Source organism: Parasteatoda tepidariorum, chromosome 11, assembly GCF_982258835.1.
Source record: "Parasteatoda tepidariorum strain Cologne lab strain chromosome 11, Ptep-v5.0, whole genome shotgun sequence".
NCBI lineage: Eukaryota > Metazoa > Arthropoda > Arachnida > Araneae > Theridiidae > Parasteatoda > Parasteatoda tepidariorum.
The window spans coordinates 67,121,728-67,142,703 of NC_141765.1; the positions used below are offsets into that span (position 1 = coordinate 67,121,728).

General features: G+C 27.8%; 1 protein-coding gene across 10 annotated transcripts in view; it reads right to left on the reverse strand.

Moving 5' to 3' along the window:
- Positions 1 to 20,976, reverse strand: part of LOC107437530 (nuclear receptor subfamily 2 group C member 2) — a 125,087-nt gene that overhangs the window by 62,065 nt on the left and 42,046 nt on the right. For 2 of the 10 annotated variants that reach the window (XM_071187937.2, XM_087155016.1), the window contains exon 1: positions 14,913 to 15,337. The exons of 7 other annotated variants lie outside the window; for them this stretch is intronic. The gene's annotated coding sequence lies outside the window, so the exon portion shown is untranslated. Of the gene's footprint in view, positions 1 to 14,912; positions 15,338 to 20,976 lie in introns of those variants that run through there. One more of the 10 variants, XM_016049568.5, reaches the window with a different exon arrangement.

Consider the following 20,976-nt stretch of genomic DNA (forward strand, 5'->3'; position numbering starts at 1 on the left):
AAAAAAAATTAAAATAATATTTTTTTAAATAATCATTCCTTAATTTTAAAATAATAATTACTATGAAAAAGTATGATCTATAACAGTGTTTGGTTTCGAAACTGCAAGTTTATGTAACGTAGCAAAGAAAGGAGAAATAGTGAAGGGAGAGTGGTTGTCAAAAATTACATCATTCATAGACAGCTCCTAGATCATTTGGAAAACCTAAGAGAGCTACAGATTAAGTATAGCGAATATAGCGGGCAAAAGTGTTTCATGAAAGGTGAAAAATTATAAATACAAGTTGCGGAAATTATTTCTTTACGTCAGTTCAACAAGTAGTGCATTTTTTTTCAACGGAACAAAACAATTTTTTAAATATGATTTAGATATGATTATTGAAAAATAGATATAAAGGTATAATTAAAACTTTTTATGAAAACATTATTTAAGAAAATTAGCAACACTTTTAAAAAATAAAGAAGTTGAAAAAAATTATAATTAAAGAAGTTAAATTCAAAATTTTTCACTGTAATGATTGCAGAATGTATGCAGTGAAATAAAAAATATAATTAAATTGTATATTTGGAAACATTACAAAAAATTAATGTATTTTGAGATTCTTATACGACAATCCTTGAAATAATTCAAGGTTCCTAGGAAAGAAAATCACATATTTCTACGAATCCAAATTGAAAGGATTGGCACGTTTCGAAATGCAAATTTTCAATTGAATGTTTTCACGTGTTTGGAAAAAGGAAATGTCACATATGTTGAAACATAAGGTTTTTGTTTGTCGAAAAAGTTTTGGATAAAATTGTTTTCGAAATAAATATCAAACACAAGCAATATCATCAATATAAATTAAAAATTATTCAAATCAAGATAAAGAGAATTTTAAAGAACAAAATTTCAACTAGTTCTAATGAATTTTTATATTTGTCAATCTATAATTGCCATTTTTTTAAAAAAAAGTTCACTGAAAAAAATATTCTTATATTTCATTGTCTTTGATATCAATTAAGTATACAATTAAAATTGAATCTCATAACTTATTAGTGTTAACTATATTTAACTAACATTATAACTATTTTTTTTCAAAATGATTATTTTAACTATTAAACTATATCAATGAAGCTATATTTAGGCAACCTTATGATTACATTGAAAATTTTGTATATAAAAATTCACTACTTAAAACATATGATATAAACTAACATTAAATAGCATACTTAGAATTTGGCTCTAAAGGGGTAAAAAAATAAGTTGACGAGGAACTAATATAAGTAAAATATTCGATTTTATTAAATATTTCTAAAAATGTTATGAAAAACGTAAATTATTAACTTATTATTATGAGGCTAGAATGATAACTAGCAGGTTCTAACTATTACTTTCGTCTTTAACAGGGGTCTGTTAAGAGGAAATTTGGGTCCGTTAATGGACCCTTCACAAAATATCTTTTCATAAAAACGGACCCTTCACAAAATATTTTAACTTAAAAACGGACCCTTCACAAAATGATTTTTCTTTTATTCGGACCCTTCACAAATTTGTTTGTCTTCATTATTGTTTTGTTAATCGAATAAAACCTTCCCAGGGGCGAAAACAAAGATTGATGTAAATGAATTAAGTTTTGTCTTCGGCAGACGCTTCTTCCATTATTCGTCCGAAATGAATATTCTGCGTTCAGCAGTATAAGCTAAATAACAAATATTTGTATGTTGCTTCTCTAATTTTGAAGCAGCAATTGCTGTTTAGTTTCAAAAATAAAAATTTTTTAAATTACAATTTTACAGTGCTGAGAGTATTATTGTATCTATTTACAATTTAAAAACTCATTGAAAAAGTTTTTTGCAATAACCGGACCCTATTTGCACAAATTTACAAAAGCAGGATCCTGGTTGGAAGAATGTGACTTAACGTTTTTTTCACAATTTTACAAAAATCGGACCTTTCACAAAATGTCTGGACAGACCCCTGTTTAATAAACTTAGCAAAAACTACTTTTGAAAGTACGATAAAATTTATAGAAAAAAAAAAAAAAATGCAGTAGAACCTCGACTAATCGATTCTCATGAGACCATTCAATGTGAACGGTAAATGCCAGAAAACGACGAATACGAAACAACATAAAAAATCAAATAATCACTTGAAAAGTATTAAATTTATTTAAATAATAAAGATATAAATTTGCATTAAGTATAAAAAATTTTTATTAAAAAATTAAATGCTTGCTGCAGAAATATTTACGATAAGATGGAAAAAATTAAAAAACACGTTTATTTCTTTAATATTTTTAGAAATTTTAGTTTGAACACGTGCTTTTCTTTTCAATGCAAACAATAAATTTTCAACTTTTGTAACAGATTGCCATTCTTCTTCTGTAAATTAGTGTAAGTACAGAAAGTTTCACATTGATCCAAAGGCTTTGAGCTGGTTACAATTCTGTTGCACTGGTTACAATTCTGCTGTTTCACAGCCTTTATTTTTTCGCAACCATTTTTTTAATCAACATCGCACCACAAGTTTCATCACTTTCATCAACAGATGTATAAACATTAAAAGTGATACTTTAGGAGTTTTACCCAAACTCCATATTGTTTTTCTTCTCAAAACAAAATCACTTCAATTATTTTTTCTAAATCGGAAATTTTTCTTAACGAAGGATGCGGCAACAGTGGATCGAAGTTCGACTGTATATATATATATATATATATATATATATATATATATATATATATATATATATATATATATATATATATGTAAACTAATAATATTTTACTTCGAAATTTTTTTTAATGATGCCCCAATTTCTAATATCGATTCTCAAGTCTGAAAAGGAAAACTGAACACTCAAGGTGAAAAATATTATTCAGAAAATAAAAAGAAAGCTAAGTTAATATTATATTGGTGAAAGTTGTAACAAAGAAAGTTTTCTTCCGAAACTTGTTTTACGAAAGTTCTAATTGCAAAGGTTAAGACTCAGACGGAAGTGCTTAAGGACCACAGTTAAGATGTTGAAGGTCACGGGCCTGTTCTTGAAAACCCTCACCCTATACTATAACAACTGCTGTTGTAGCAGAAATAATTAACTTAGAATTAAAATAAATAATAGTGCTATGCCTTTAACATTTATAAAGAACTGACAAGGTTAAATAACGCAGATAAGTAATTAAAAATGTAGATTCATAAAATAAGATAGAGGTTAATATATATATATATATATATATATATATATATATATATATATATATATATATATATATATATATATATATATATATATATATATATATATATATAATTTGGTAGTGCATGGTACAGTTAAAAACCCTCCTTGATACATATTTTTAGAATCCTTAATGAAGGTCAAAACTTAAACACATTGGGACAAAAAATTGAGTTTCCTTAGAAATGTGATACCAAGATGATAGCTATTTATAAACTATATGATGGGAGACTTAAAGATATATTACAAATTTAGGTAAAATGATAATTGAGGGCAATAAGATTAAACAAGATTAGATAGTCCATTATGCTCTAATAGATATTTTAAAATTTTATTTAATAGCTATGAATTTGAATTTCAAATCTGTTTTAAAGTACAGTCGACAAAAACACCCGGAATAACTATTGATCAAACAACAGGATTTTTTGTATTTAAATATATTTAATGGTAAATGAAGCAGGCCTTAAATACGCATATTAAATAGTTAAAACGACAAATTAAGTGACGCAATCAGACTCAATTATTCTCTGAATAAACATACCTTTTTTTTGTTTGATTTTTTTAACCATCAAAATATGCAGATCAGCCGTAGCAGCCATGCAATTAGTTCCTTGGTGCTTGATTAGTTTGAGCTAATTATTTTTTTCGGCCTTTTAAGCTATATTTGTGAAAATAGTAGGTCTAAATCAATTCTGCGCCCATTTTCTAACTCGTTTTCCAAACATTATTTCATGAATAGAATAGCTTCCAATACTTAATTATTTTGATGTAATTCATAGTTATCCAAAAATTTTTGAGGTCCAAAAAACTTCTTATCCTTTTAATGTAAACAATTTTACTCTATAAAATCCGAAACTATAATAAAATCCTTAGAATGCGTCTCAAGGGAAAAAAAAATCCAAATTTGTAACGTTTTTAACTATTATTTTATAGTTTTGTTTTGCAGGAAAGCAACTTCTCATATAATTGTTAGGAGGGAAAAAATCAGTTGAATGGTAAGTGGAAAAACAAAAGACAACTTCAAATTTATGTATACAGACATAAATATTAAAAAAAATTTATTATATTTTAGACAGCCCACCCCGTCCGTAGCAAGTTTATTATAGCATTAGTCAAACAAATGTCAATGCATTTTCACTTAAAGCGTAAAAATTATGTCCTGATGCTTTAAAAGCAAAAACGTAAATTTTGATATCGAATATTTCCAAAACTAGGGTGAAGTGGATCAGAAAATGCTAGAAAGTAATTTTATGCAAAAATTGAGGGAGTGAACGTGAAACTATTTTTTTAGTATTTTTTAATTACTCTATCGTTTAGAGTTTTCAACCTCAGATACACATTATATTACATTATTCCAAAAAATATATTTAAAAAATGAAATTTTTGAGTTCGATAAAAGTATGGTTTACAAATAATTTCGTAGATTAATTAATAAACTATGAAAATGATTATGTATGTACGAGTATGTGTATGTTTGTGTCTTCTGTTTGCAGTGTAAATGATTACGTTTGTGTAAATTCATAAACTTGCATAAACATAATTTATCGTGAGTATTATTCATTTTAAAAAATATTCACTTTTTATAATTGATAAATCTCATTAAGTATTTCTTATAATTAACAATAGTAAAGTATTTATCATTGTATAGATATTAATATAATATAATAATTCTAATTTATATAAATAATATTATTACAAATTTTCGGTGTTTGTTCAAAAAAATTTATAAATTATTTCCTTTTTAGAAATGAAATATATAGTATTCACAAAAATAGTGTTGACAAAATTTCAGAAAAAATAAACGCATTAAATGTAAACTATTACTAATACACGTTGCCCAGAAATTTGGTATTTGTTTCGTTGAATAATTTTAAAACATTTATGAAAGCATTTTAAGATTTTATCTATATACTTTAAGCTCATACAGTCTTTTCAAATCCAAAAAACAGCATAATTGTCAACTTAATTTAAATTTAAATGACAGAATTTTTTAAAAATTTCTTTTCTCGTAATTCGTCTTTTATTTGAAAAATTAAGTCATTCTTTTACAGCTTTATTTACCCAAATGACTACATCAATTTCCGCATAATGCAAAATGACTGCCGACTAAGAAAAAAGTTGCATCTACAAGCGGAACTCTTTTATTTCCTAGCAAGAATTCTTTTTCTTTTTTTTTGGAAATAGGAGAAGAATAACATTAATTGAAATTTAATTCAGAAATTTAGTATTTGTTTCGTTGAACAATTTTAAAACATTTATAAAAACATTTTAAGATTTTATGGATATACTTCAAGCTCAAACAGTCTCTTCAAATCCAATAAACAGCATAATTTTCAACATAATTTAAATGACAGAATTTAAAAAAAAAAAAATTTCTTGTAATTCGTCTTTTATTTGAAAAATTAAGTAATTCTTTTATAGCTTTATTTACCCAAATGATTACACCAATTTCCGCATAATACAAAATGACTGCCGACTAAGAAAAAAGTTCTACAAGTGAAAAGTCCATCAGAACTCTCTTATTTCCTTGCAACAATTCTTTTTTTTTTTGCAGAAATAAGAGAATAATAAAAAATGAGAACTTTTTCTTAGAAACTATAGTGCATTTATAGTTAATTAATAAATAGATGGTGTAAAATATGTAAAATTAAAAAAAGATATTGGGGTGAGATGCAAGCAAGGGACCCAATTCAACAGATTTTATTTTACCGATGTGAGCTAATGTGAAATCATAAAATGTTTAAAAATTGCCATTCTAAAGGGAGATGTAATTATTATGTTTAAACTTAAGAGAGATGAGACACTCTATACTTATATGCACGTTTTACTACATGTTATGTAAAAAAGTCTTCAAAACATCTTATTATATATAAGTGAATATATTATTTCACGACAGTTTTTATGTCTGATTACCTATGTCAGATATTATTATAATTTTCGTTTCGCATGAAATTATATTTGGATAAATTATTTTTATAATTGTATGCAAAGATTTCTTAGTTTGCAAGAATATTTACGAAGTTTTAAAGATAAGGCGAAATAAGCATAACTTAAACTTACAAAAGGGGCTGTTCATAAATGATATCACTATTTTTTTAAATAATACTTTTATCCCCTATTTACGTTTATCACAAAGTGTCACATTTCCTCAAACCTCTTGCCTCCTTGTGACGTATCATGCTTAATTACATAAACATATTCTAATAGTTCAGAAACAAAGCACCATGTTTTAGATGATGTTTAAAATTTTATTTGCAATTTTATTTGTATTTGTGTGTTTTAATGACGTTTGGCACATAACAATGATTAAACATATACAACTCATTTTGAGGGGAAAATATGAAAAGAAATCATAAAAATATTTAATCTGATGAATAAATGTTTTTGAAAATGCAAGTTGATTAAGTTTGATCAAATTGCATGTTGCCACATTTCCTGTTACCCCCTTTCTTCCCCTTGTCACAAACTGTCAGAATTTCACAAACCCCTCCCCCCTTTTATGAAGACTGACATTATTTGCGAACAGCCCATTAAGGGACACAAACATTAGACCAATCTTATAACTAAACTACTGGGACTATTTTCCAACTATCGACCATACCTTAAGGCAGGGGTCGCCAAACTTTTTTGATCATCGACCCCTATATAATTTTTCGAAATCTCCATCGACCCCCACAAAAGTAATTTTCAATTAATTAAAATAAAACTCTATTAGATACTGTGTACATTTATTTTATGATTTTAAACGTTTATTAAAGTAATAGTACATTGTGTAACAATAGTTTTATGAAAAATATATTAGTATTGAAATTTAAATACCTTATTATTAAATAATAAGTAATCATGCATAAGTAGATATAATAAGTAAAGTAACTAAGGTGCTTCTTGATCAATGAGATGGGTGTGCCTGGTGTTTTTTTTGCAAGGTTCGCTATATTGGGTTCAAAATTGGTCAATTTTAATTTTCGTCAAAATTGGCCAATTTTGTAATTTTTTTTAAAAAAATACAAAGTGTGCTATAGTTTTGTCGCGGGCTGTACTAATCCATATTATTAATGCTTACCTTCTTTTTTGTGCATTGATAATTAAAATTGATATCTAAACCAAACGAATGGTTTAATCGAAACAATAACTAATTATCCAAAACTATAAAAGTTTTAATAATGACACTGCAAATATTCAACACAGTTTTCAAAGATGGCTGAAACTGCATATGATATTTGCATTTGTAACGTCAATGGTCGTCACACGTGACATTTGGGCAAGTGCACATATGCATGCATATGACTTATAAACTGCCCTGAGTTCGTGCCACTGCGCGGTGGTACGTAAATACTTGTTTCACCCCAATAATTATACGTTTATTAATTTATGTTTCATAAAGAAACTGATATTGAGTCAATTATAAAAAAAATTCACAAATTTTGCATACTTAATTAGGTATGTGTGATTTGCGTATTGAGAACTGTTTTTTTTTCTCGATCCACAATCGACCCTTCCGATTCGGATCGACCCCCATTCGCCCCCCTGTCTCAGATCGACCCCCGCTTTTGTTAAATAGACCCCTGGGGGTCTATATAGACCACTTTGGCGAAGGTTTAAAAATATGAACTAAAGGAGAAAAAAAAAGATTTAATCATAGAAAAATATTTTTATGTCTGATTTCGTAGCCTAAAATAACAACAGCACTATTTGATTTTCGCGTTTAAGGCGTGTCTATAATTCGAAAAAGCATTTTAATGTGAAATTCCTTTCATTTGATCAAAAGTTAATCGGATTCGTCGGATGTCGCGTTTTTTATTTTGCGCATTGTATACGTACGAACATTCAAATTTAAGAGATAAAACGTTTACATCTTTTTTTTTATTACGCATTTCCTTATCATATCAAACATAATTTTTTCGCGAATCTAAACATACATTTAACTTAGATTTGTTAAAATTTCAATTGAGGGAACGCAATTTTTTCTTAAATATGATACTCGAATTGTGGCATAAAAATAAATAAATGAATGCAAAAGAATAATTGGGAAAATTAAATTAGGAAATTATTGAAAACAACTTATTATTAAAATAAACCATTAGTATTAGTAGTCAATAAATAAAAATTATGGTTGAGGGAAAATTATTGAAAGATTACCATTAATTAGTAGAATTAAACATTTATTTTGAGGATAATTTATAATTTAATAGAGAGGTTTAATTAATGAAAATTATATTTATTAAGCAACATTTTTGTCAAACGAAAAATAATGAATTTATAGGCCGGAAAAAAAAACAGTATAATGAAAGTACAATAGCAATGTTTCGCAAAAAGAGCCCTTTGTGAAGATTATTCAAGAATATAAAAATATCATTTGGAAGGACAAAATTTTACGACCTGTAGCAAGTTATAGATTCAGATGGAGATTGCAGTTCAAAAAAAACTTTTTACTTTGGAGTTATTCTTTGAAATGTGTTGTTATAGCAGTTGACATATTTACCTATGAAGAAGAGCGATCAAGGAACAGCAGGTCAAAACAGCAGCTGCTGATATGGAAGACACTACATTCTTACGCTTGCAAGAGTTAAGATAGATGGCAGACTCATCAAAAAGGGTAAGGGAGCTGCTTCACTTCAAGGAATATTCTATGAAAACCCACGAGGGAAGAGCATATCCTTTTTGCCAATTAAAATAAACCCTTGTAGTCTTCTCATCTGATCAGCAGAGCAACAAAACAAAAAAGGTGCCGATAGGTAAAACACTCCATTTAGAAAAACTACTGGCTGGTGAATCTATATGAAATGGTTGATCAGGAAAGGACACTTCTTCTCTTGCGTCGATACATCATGGCTTAGCTCCGTCCGAAACGTAGGAAAAGCAAAGATGAAGAATAGAAATATATCTACAGGTGATATTGTTCATGGTGTGAATGTCGAATCGCGTGCTTCGCGGAAATGTCTCTGTATTTAAACTTGAGCTTGTTTCTTCCAAAAAATGAATGTTCGAAGCCAACTTATTTTTGCCCCACTAATTTTTTTTAGTAGATTCTTATTTTCGGAAGGGTCAGAGAAGAAACGAGTGACACCTAAACCAAAACAATGACGAAATTCGCACGTGTCGATCAGAGAAGCCGACTAACAGGTGCAATTGGTGCAAAGCAACCTAAGAATTTCTAAGCGGCGAGCTTCAAAGAGGAAATGAGTAAAAATTGCTAAAAGTAATTTAGTGACTCGAAATCACACGTATCCAAGATTGTTCTTATCTTTCATATCCAATATGTTTCTAGTAACTATGTAGGGTAAACTAACCAGTGAAGGAACACTTAAGCTTCGCTTGCCTTTTAAAAAATCTTATTAATTTCAAAATTCGTAATTTTAGTTAAATGACAGTGTCAACATATTTGTTACTAATTGCAAATTATGTAAAAAAAATTTAGAGGACTTACATAATATTGTTTTAAAGTTTTGGAAGTTCAAATAACGAGTAGTAAGAAGACCCAGTGAAGGAACAGCCTTTACCAGTGAATGAACACCCAGTAAAGGAACACTTAATTTTGGTTATTTTTTAATGCTCTTTATGAATTTATAAGCCATACAAATATTTAAAAACAAGCCTATTCTTGAAATTATAACATATAAATACTTGGAAAATGTTAACTTTTTTTTTGTAATCATGAATTGAAAATTAAAGTGTCAACATATTGACACATACTATTCATTCACTGGGAAATCTATGCCCAGTAAAGGAACATGCCTGTTCCCCTACTGGTTAGAAGTTGTTTTTCGTATTTTCAACATACTTTTGATGCAGAACATCACTAAAGGTACAAGAAAATTAAAGTTTATCTTTTATTTTCATTAACTTAGAGAAAAAAAACAGTAAATGAACACTTGTTCCTTCACTGGTTTTTCATCGTTTGGTGATCCAGTGAATAAACACCCCCTTATCTCAGTACTTTATTATGCTATGATGCTTTTAAAAAAATAAAACGTAACTTCAATAACTATATTTTGAATTCTCTTTTTAACAGTGAGAAAAAATAAATCGATTACATGCAATTAATTCCACTTCAAACATATACATGCAAACACTCACCTTATAATTTTTTCAAAGAAATAAGGTGTTACAGAGATAATAACAAATTCAAAAATTTTTTCAGAGAAGTCTATTTGACCAGGTAATCCAAAACATTGCTAGGTGACTTCCTATTGTTTTGCAGTAAGCTATTGTTGCCAATCAATCGAAAGAAAAACTTTCAAATTCTTATTTTTAATCAATATATATGAAATGTTCCTTCACTGGGTAGTGTTCCTTCACTGGTTGGTTTACCCTAACATGTTTTTTACCGTCTAAGTGATGTAAGAAACATATTTTATAGTTTTTGTCTATTTCACTATTTTGAGCTAACATTATCCATTTTATTCAAACTTTACTTTTGTCATGAAATCAATGACAAAGCAAAAATGTCCCTTACCCCGAGGTAAGTTATAACGACCAGAGAGCCTTAACTGAGAACCTTAGAGTGACCACTCAATCCTTTTTTCTCCATAAGTTTTTTTCTCTAAAAATAAATAAATAAATTGAAATAGGATATAAGTTTAAAGGGTCCATTAGAAACGTTCACATGGTAATCCACAAAGAATTTACCAACAATTGAAATAAATATATGTAGACATCTCAGATGACATGATATTAAAAGTTGTTAAAAAGGCTTATCCTCTAAAGTCGTTCTTGTGAAAATTACTCTGACTAATAACTGTTTCATCATTCTAACTTCAGTTCTCTTGTTAATCATTCTAGGTATAGCTCTCTTTTTGATCTGTTTTATTCACTCATTCAAGCTATTTATAATTTTTTTTTTTTTTTATAAATTTAGGTGCATTATAAATTCTTGACAAGAACTGGTGTCTAATCTGAAAACATGTCTGATACATTAAAAATATTTTAAAAGTGTTTTTCGATTCAGTTATTTATTCAGTTATCAGATACTCATATTAGCTATAAGATTTGTAAATTACGCGCAAAACAAGATTACTGGAATTATATATATTCAGCACGAAGATGTCATACAACACATGAATTACATTTTACTTTATACTTAATTACCTTCATACCTAGTCTAATATAATATTCAACAAAAATTTGTAAAAAAAAAAAAAAAAAACTGAATTAAATATTATGTGTTGACGACATTATATAACAAGGCATTAATAATAAAGTATTCATGTTATACATGTGACCTACTTATTTCCTCACCAGAACAAGTTTTCTTTTCTTAGTTTCTAGAAAATAATTTTCTAACTATGGCATGCACATACGTTCTGGCCGTTTTCATTTTTTATAATATAAAGTAATATCAGGTCGATTTTGATTTAATTAATAAGATAAATAAGTACAATAAAAGGAATTTCAGAATTTTAAGTTTTTAACTCTCATAATAAAAATTTGTTATGTATTGATAGATTTTTTACTTTAATTTTTTGTTAAATTTCATGTGTTCGCGTTTAGATGTTAAAGGGAGAAAAATTTAATGGCCATAATTATGAAAAAATAAAGAAAAAGCAGTCCCTGAAAAACTTTAAACTGTTCACTATTCAATGCTTACGTATCTAAAATAATTGCGATGAATTGGCAAATGATAGGAATTTATTCCTAAAATTTCTTTTTTTACTGCCTTCATTATTCCATGTTTATATATCTAAATGAATTGCGAGGAATTGGCAAAATTTATTCATAAAATTATTTTTTACAGTCATTATTATGTGTGTAACATTCCAAAATGTTTTGCGATGAATTAGCAAAGGGCGAAGTTAATTCTTAAACTAATTTTACTGCCATCAGGTCAATATTTATTTGAAAGTAATGAATAAATCAATTTTATTTTAAACTAAAAACAAATAACCCTATTTTAAACTAAATTTTAATTTTTTTCTAATCACTTGAAACTCTAAACTAAACTAAATTTTTAACTAAACTAGAGCTATTTAAAATAAACTATAAGGTGTTTTTGACAAAAATATAATTTTCTGAAAATAGATGAAAAATATTATTATAATATTAGTTTAAAGTTAGACTAAAGTATTATAGTAAAATTGAATTGTGTTAAAAAAAATGTAAATCCTTTTCTGGGGGGGGGGGGAATTGAAAGGATATTGAATATTAGCTACAATAATAGAACAAAAATATATCTAAACTAAAGCTAGTCTATACTACATAGTGTTTTCAACAGACTTAAAATATACTTACCCTATTTAAACAATTTGTTAAAAGAAAAATAAGTAATTGAATGTGTTATCGAAAATCTAGATTACAACAGAATTTTGAGTGAAGATTAAAGAACTTTAGCCAACCAACTCTGAATAGCACAGATGACTTGTTAGGGATTTTCATAGCATATTACTTGATCATTTTCCATGTTTGAGAAAAATAGCTTTAATTTTCAATTTTGCATTTTCAGTTTTGCTTGTTTTTATTTAGTTTTGGAATACTTAGGGGGGAAGGAAACCTCAGGGTCCTTATACGTAAGCACCTAAAAGTGACGAAATGACAAGTGATCTTCATATTTTTGTTGATACGAGGGGAGAGGAGGATCTGAGCAATACTTACGAAAAACCGTTAATTCATTTTTTAAGTATAAAAAAGAAAAGAAAGAACGCTTGAGAAAATTTCGAATTTGAAAAAGTCAAAAATAAAACAAACATCAAGGGGGGGGGGTGCAACTTTCTAGCATCAGCTTGGGAGGAGGTTTGTAATTTGCTTATTTTGCTGACACATTTTTTGACGTCTAATATTGTTAAACATGTGCTTATGCAAGAATTAAACGGCTCATATACAGTCATTAACAGAGATACTTTATTCATCCAAAACAATCTAAGGCATCTGAATTCACTTCGATTATACAATCCATAATGAATCCATTTCTGATATGGCCATCTACAATTCAAGTATTCTTTTTAAATTATCAGAGAACACTTTATGAATGCTCAATCAGTTGACAACCAAAATAATAGAAAAAGAAAATTTTCTTCGCGCATGCGCAGTATAAAAATATTACTGCAAATGTTCTTCACTTTTTTTTTCTCGCCAATTATATTATATTGCATAATTTTTGTTAAGTTTCTTTAATCTTTAGGTTATAATAAGCAAACTACATAAATATTTTTTTAAGGAAACCTCAGTATTTTCGTCAGTTTACGAGCAAGGCGTACGAAATTAAATGCACATAATAAACAAAGACGCGTCTTTAAAATTGAGACTGATTACAAGTTTTCAGGGTTTTAGTCAGAAGTACTTTTTGTTTTGTTCGTTCGTTCATTTCTTGATTAAACTTCTAGTTACTATAGCTTGATTTAGATTATATGAATAATTACTTGATCACACTTAAAGTTATTCAACAATATCTTCCGTATTTGTTTAGAAATTTGAAAACATTTCAAAAGCCTGAGACGTCCAGTGACGTTAACATTGACATTGAACTAATCAGAATATACCGTTAAATCAACTGCAACAGATTTTTCAAGGGGAGAAATACCATAAAACTTATTATAAAAATAAAATTTATAAAAAATTCTTTTAAGAAAATTATTATTATTTATAAATTATTACAATTGAACAAAAGTCAAAGTAAACACCTATTTATTTTAAAGCAAAATTAAAATTATTTAGTCATTTAAATGTTTCAAATAAGTTTTGGTGTAGCGTAAGTATACACAAATTTTAATACAGGAGTTCTGTTTGTAAACAATTAGAATAATTTGTTCCGGGTAATGAAAAAAGTTATATCTATTACATGCTTGTTTTCTTCAACTGAATATTATGAGTTCTTCATAGTTATTTAAATAATTTAAAGGCAAACACTGATTTGAGACACACACAATATTGGCTCTGTGCCAGGGAGGGAAATAAGAAAAAGAATTCTAAATTAAATTGGAAAATTGAAAAAATCCAAGGTTTTGACTTAGTGTGGAGGCAAACACAATAAGAATATTTATCACTATATTTATGTGAGAAAATAAGGTGCAAGAGCAAAGAAAAACAAAATTTTAAATTTAATTTCAAATGAATGTGAGCATTTTTAATGCAAACAATAATGTTTTATCACATATTCCATTTTGATGTAGTTCATTAGAACGAAAATAATACATCCATTTTTCTCTACAGGTGGTATTTACTTTTTGAATTATTTATTTTCTTTTTGCAGATGCCGGGAGATATATCAGGATAATTATATTTCTCATGATATCCAGAAATGCCAACTTGCTCCGGACTGCAAATAAATATTTTCGAGTGGTAGTTTATTAATGTGTGATTCTTGGTTTAAAAAATTCAATTTATTAGCTTTATATCCACCACTATTTCTAAATAATTCGAAAGGTTATATAATTCGCCCCTTTGTTATAGTTAAGTCGTGCTATACCGTCGACGAAACAAAATTAGTCAAATATTTGCAAATTTTAGTGTGCAGTTGTTTACCATTTTTAAATAATTATGGCTCGTCGGGAGCAGTTGGCATCTCTGGATATCTACAGAAAATATGGCTTTCACCATATATATATATATATATATATATATATATATATATATATATATATATATATATATATATATAAACATTTGCTTGTTTTTACTAAAAATAAAACAACACAATTCTCAATATTTATTGAGAATAAACAAGTAAACCGCCCGAGAAACGCATATTAAAAAAATGTCAACTCACCTGTGATAAGGTGCAGAGGTCGGTCCAAATCATGGAAATGATAAAACGTATTAATCCAAATCAATTAATTAATCAACGTGCTTTAAGTGACAGAAACATTCTCCAGACACAGGAGAAAAATCAAAGAAACACAGGCACTAGACACAAAATTTTCTGTTTAATAAACAAAAAAAAAAAAACTAAACTTGGAGAACAATATGAAACTGGAAAGGTAGAGGAATAATTCAAACTACTCAACTCAGCAGGAACACATAAAACGCTACCTCTTCGCCAAAAGGTCGTGATGAAACAGCGGCTCTATTGCGTACTTTGACCACGAGCGAGTTAACAGTGGAGGTCAAATGAGGGCGCGCGACAGATGCGAACGCAGGTTCACGCTAACAGCTTCAACACAGGTACACTGTCGACAAGCAACGTGCGTAGACAAAGGTTGAGAAAAAGGGTGGGGGACTAGGGGTGGGAGAAAAAGTCGCTAAGGTATCTTTTCTAGCTCGCCGTTTTCTTCGCTTGGGCTAAATGTCATAAGAGTTCACTTGTCTTCTTTCGGCAGCTGATAAAGTTATTTCATATGTCTATTCTCTAGTGATGATTCAACATCAAAAAAGGGAAATAACGTTTAGTGATAAATTAAGGCATTCTATCTTTGCATCAGGGTTGCCTTTTTTATTAAAAAAGCCTTTTTTAATTTTTATTTTTTACCTTCATTAGCATCTGTGTATTTATATTCAATTGTTTACTTATTAGTCTTTACTTATTTAATTGTTTACTTATTAGTAAGAAATTTAACTAGAATTTGTTACGATATTATGAGGCATGAGATGTCGAATACTGTAGTAAAGCGCAATAATGTTTTAGATCAGCAAATGTGACGGAAACTATCGTTATCTACGACAAGCTATAAAGGCTTAATTTGTTTTTAAAGAAATTTTTATGCGTTTAAGTTACAGAAATTTGACTTTAAATTTCTTAAATTAAAACTTGGCTTTCAGAAATTTTTTGAATCATTTTTGTTTTTATTCAAAGTAGCTAACACATAAAATAAAGAAAAATTTCATTAATTTGTTTTAGTATAATTTGTGAAAGTATGTAGTAAGATTTTTGTTATTATTTTTTTTTTTACAAGTCTACTCTTCAACAACTGTTATAGTTATTTTTAGTTTTATAGTTCGAAATAAAATTTAAAATAGATCTATAAAGAATTAGTTACTCATTTCAAAAGAAAAACTGGTTATTTACAACTAGGATTGTTTTTAATATGCACAGAAAAAGCTATATACTCTTACTTTAAAATTTACAATATTCAAAAAATAAATTAGTACAATTTACAAATTGAATTGATAAGAAGTTTGCATTAGTTTAAATTTTTACTTTATAGATTAACTTTAGTATTAAGGTTTTTTTTTCATTCGATTTTTTTTTTCGAAGTTGAAGTTTATTTTTCACTTTTATATCTTAATGGCATTTATTACATTAAAAGTTAAAACTTTAGTAATTATAGTGGTGCAATTATCTTTCCTAAATACTCTTTATGTATTAAAATAACTCAAGCTGTGTCTAAAATTGCTCCAAAGTAAACATTTTTCAAAAGTACACAAATTTTTTTATCACTAATTTTCTATAAAACAATAAGATTTATTCAAAACAATAATAAAAATATATTTGGTCGTAAAAGTTGAGAAATTGATTTTTATAACCCCAAGTAGTTTAAAATTATTATTCTTAACACTTATAAAGTTTAAAACTGTTTCTAGAGTGAAAAACAACCCTTCCATATTGTTTCTATCATTTAATAAAACTATTGTAATTAATTAAAAAACATCATGCTTCTTTAATTTTATCTCAGTTTCTTTTTTTAAAGAAACCGACGGATTTCTTTTTGGCTTGGCTTAAATCTGGCAACCCTGCTTTCAATACGACTCACACTTTCGAAACAATAAAAGAGAAAAATTTATTAATGTTTTTTCTTGACTCATATTGCGTTATGTCATGAGTGAATTAGCATTTTTACCTGGCGTTACTGCAACATTTGAAAAGAGCATTTTGAAATGAACGGTGATATTATTTATTATGAACTTAAATTCGAGGAAGAACTTCTTACAAGAATGGTTAAGAAATATATGGTATTTTTTAAATGAGACAATAAAATCTTTAAAAAAATTAAACATAATAGAGACAAAGATACGTAAGAAAAATTTCTAAATGGGAGAGAACGAAAACATGTCATAAAAATGTGAAGGAACTCAAAATTCAATAACTTGATAATTTCACGGTGGCAAACAAGCAACGAAAAGATATCTGATAATTTTTTTTCAAGTCTTGTTATGTCCCACAAAATTCTTCTTCTTCAAAAAAAAAAAGTACATGTTTCAAAGTCTTAACTTTTAAACAAAACTTAAAAAAATTTAGCCATAAAATGTTTTGAAAATAATTCAGCATAAAAAATATTTGTATGGTGAATAAAAGCATTAATATCAAAAAAGAAGAAAAAAATCAATAATAATGATAATAAATAGATTAAAACATATTTTCAACAAAAGCATCAGGGCCGGGATAGCCTGGTCGGTAGGGCGCTGGGCCCATGTACGAGAGTTCGTGGGTTCGAAACCCGCCGGCAGAAGACTCCGTGTAGTAAAGTGGCTGATGCACGTTAAATCTGTCGAGTCGCGAAAGTCCTCCATATTCCCATAACAAATTAATCCCTCTGGGGGTACTGGATTGGAGATAGATCGTTCTCTTCTCTGATTCAGGTCAAAATTACGATCTGTGGATGAATGAATGGGTCCGTCCTATAAACGGGTGTGACGTATGGTGTGGCAGAAGTCGAATTCTTGGCCAAAGATGGCACCCCCTCTGCCTAAACAGGCATAGTCAAAAACAACAAAAGCAACTACTTGAGATATCTTGATACTAACGAATAAATATGGCATTTAAAATGTTTAAATGACCCAGTACAATTAATGTTTGTATAAATTAAGTATTAATATTTTTAAAATAAATAAATAAATTTACTTAAGGCTTAAAAATAGATCAAAACATATCCTCCAATGTAACCAACTTCTTAAGATATCAGGATATTAACCAAATAAAAATGACATTTAAAATGTTGAAATAACACAGCACAACTAATGTTGCATAAATAAATACATTAATATTTTTTAAAAAAAAATTAAACACGTATTTTAGTAAATTCGCATTCACCATTACGCTTAATTTATTTCCAAATAAATAAATCTTTCCGTGAAATCTCGATTTCGTTAATGATTTTCGTTTGGTTTCGTAATTTTAAGATGAAAGTAACGTAAGCTTTTATTTAACATATCTTGATATTACCAAATAAAAATGACGTAAAAAATATACAAAATATCCGAGAATAATTTAATTTTCTCAGAAAATAAAAGCGTTAAAAAATGATTTTCGGTTTCACTCAAACTTTCGCAACAACCGGCATGTCAGAATTATTTATTTTATTTGTTTGCATTTGAGATTATCACTTTCGGCGTTACTTCTGATCTTAAATTAAAAAGAACGTTACGGAACCTTCATTAAAAAACTAAAGACAGAAAAAGATAAAATCTCGATGAGACTTATTGCCACAAGATAAACAAAAAGTATATTTTTATAATAAAATGTTTATTTTCATAATAATATTCAATGGTACAGGTTCAAGACAGGATACAAAATAATTCTATTCAATATTTATTTACACAATTATCACTTTCCAAGATACTTATTTTCTCAATTTATCGATGCTCAGGCTCATGAACTCCATTTAAAAACCGTCTTAAAAATGCGTAAGCTCAGAAAAATTATTTTTTTTAAGACATAAATTTGGCATATTTATTAAATATTCTATTCCTTTACTTTTTATCAATGTCAGTTCGTATCGAGCATTAGGTTGATAACTTAGCCCGTTTTTTATTTATTTAAGTTGTATTCGAAAGTAGTTTTTTGTACGAAGAAAACGAAAGCATTAAGCTAGTTTAATTATTTATTAATATATTCCTTTGTATTCAACTACCACTTAAAATACAAATACAAAAGTAAAGGTGAACTTTTTCTTAATATCACGCCTGATTTTAGATTTTGGATGTTTTTTGGCATATTGCATTTTCAGAAATTTTAAAAATTTTCTATTTTTCAAATAAAGAAAAAAATTTTAAGCAGGATTTAAGTAATTCTTTAGACGAGTGTTATACTTGATGTTAACACTGAAAGATTATCAAAAAATTGAAACTAGGCTTTTAAGCGTTAAAACAAACAATAAACTACTGATTTTAAATTCATATTATTTTATTCATTATTATTATATTATAAATCACTGTCACAAAACACTTTATTTCAATTTTTATGGTAATTGCGATAATTACGGTATGAGAATTATGATAATCTCTATACAAATAAATTTTCATGATAATTATACTTCATAATAGAAAAATCAAGTGAATCAAGTAAATTTTATTTTTGATAAGTTTTAACGATTCTCACGAAATAAATTATAATAATGGTTTAATAAAAATAGAGCAGTAAAGACTTAGGCTAAATATTATGAAGATTGACATGGAAAATGCTTAAATTATTACAATTCCTTTCATGCATCAAGCGATTCAATGTACATTTACAAAAAGACTGCAAAATTTAAAGATCGTGAAAAAAATAAATAAATAAAAACTTAAATTTTTTAAAGTATTTAAACTTATTTTTGACAGAATGCCTCTTAAGTAAATAAACAAATTAGTTGCCAATGTTTTAAAACTTTTCTATTACGATTTACTATTTTTAAAGATATTTATGGTGAATATGTTTTTGTGAAAGTGATAAACTGGTTAGCATACGTAATAACTAGTTATGTTGTATAATGTCTAAAATAAATGCTTGATGTCATAAAAACATTTACAATTTTATAATTTTAGCTGTCAGCAATTTTTTTTACAAGAAAAACATTCACCAGACTTATTGGTTAACATAACAAGTTTTATAAAAATGCAAATAATTAATTTTATTAATCAACCATTTTGGGTTATATGTTTAAAAACCAGTTACTACACGCAATAACTGGGTTTGTCAGATATACGAAACGTGATTCATCAGAAATCAATTCTTGTGAATCACCTGAAGAATCTTTGACTAAAAATTAATTTATCAAATTTCATTCCTAAGTATTTCATTCAATGAATCATCAAATGTCCGAGGATTCAATACTGGTCTAATGCAGGTACAATAGCGTGCAGTATTATTTGATGGGCACAGGTGCACAACAACCCATCTTTGACGTATATGACCTCCGCACTCTAATACAGCTTAAAGAACGAAATGTAGAGGTGCCGGGTGACACGCCAGTGGCCTTGGCCTATCGCCACGTTCTAGTCCAGTGGCCACACCTGCTATAGCGAACAACTATTTCTACTTGCAAGAGTTTTTCGTTATTCCTCTTTCTAGATACTCAGGTTTGGGCTGAATAATTAATAGTTATTTATTTCTTTTTAATTCATTTTTTTTCTTCTCTGGAAGCAATGAGAAGAAAAAGAGGCCTCGTGTTACGCTCAAAACTTTTTAAGTTTCGATCGTTGGAGTGTGACAAAGGTTACGTCTTTTTGTTTATTTTTTATTCAAGGAAGGAAAAAAAAAACCTTTCAGATTTCTCAATAAAGCAGTTTAAAAAAAAAAAAAAAAAAAAAAAAAGAGCGTAAGATTGACGCAAATTCTCAACAATCATAAGTTAAGCGCGATTTATGCTTAAATAGCTGTCTTAGTGGCACTTAACCACACATACACAAGAAAAAAAAAAGGCTGCGACTCTGAACCTTTGAACCGTAAAACCCAACATAATTCACCTTTCCTTCCAACGTACGGTAAAGGTAAACAAAATCATATTTCAAGCAATGAAAAAATTATATATTTTTCGTAAAAGAAAAAAAAAAAAAAAAAAAAAAAACTTGTGGCACATTATTAGAAGCACATATGAATAAACTTACATTATTAGAAACACAAATGAATTCTTAAAATTATACATCGCAGCCAAAATAAGACAAGTAACATTTCATGCTCTTAAATAGCTGTCTTAGTG